The sequence below is a fragment of the Limulus polyphemus genome, unplaced genomic scaffold (genome assembly GCF_000517525.1).
Source record: "Limulus polyphemus unplaced genomic scaffold, Limulus_polyphemus-2.1.2 Scaffold624, whole genome shotgun sequence".
In the NCBI taxonomy this organism is placed as follows: Eukaryota; Metazoa; Arthropoda; class Merostomata; order Xiphosura; family Limulidae; genus Limulus; species Limulus polyphemus.
Window position 1 is genome coordinate 419,084 of NW_013666234.1, and position 680 is coordinate 419,763.

The window sequence follows — 680 nt, forward strand, 5'->3', positions numbered from 1 at the left end:
ATGCTTCTCATCAGCAAGGACTGGTAAACTTGTCAAAGTGAGGGGGAAGATGGATGGTGCAAAGTACAGACATGTCCTAGAGGAACACCTGCTTGTATCAGCCAATAATCTAAAACTGGGTCGAAAACTCACAGTTTATCAAGGAAATGAGCCGAAACACTAGGCCAAAGCCATATGGAATGGTTTCAAAAGAAAAAATGAATGTCCTGGAGCAGCCCAGGCAAAATCCTGACTTGAATCCAATGGAAAATTTATGGCAAGACTTGAAGATTGCAGTCGGGGGCGAATTGGGAGCCTGAAACGGTCTGGGCAAATACTCAAATATCAGGATGATATAATATATATATATAGAGAGAGATGTACAGTAGGTTAGTCAGTAACAAGTCAGAGACAAGATAACCAGGTTATCACCCCACTGATCCAGGCGTCACTGGCCCACTGACAAATTCTAGAGGAAAAGCTGTTTGAGTCAGCCAAGGCTCACATCAGTAACTGCTGCCAAAGGTTTTGCTTCCACCAAATACTGACTTTGGGTCTGAATACGTATGCAAGCAGCATATTTCATTTTATATATTTTCTTTGCAGGTTTTGCTGACATTCAACCTCCTTCCCACATAACATTGTTAATTTCGATCATTAGAGTTTTGAATATATATATAAAAAATTAATTAAAAATTGTT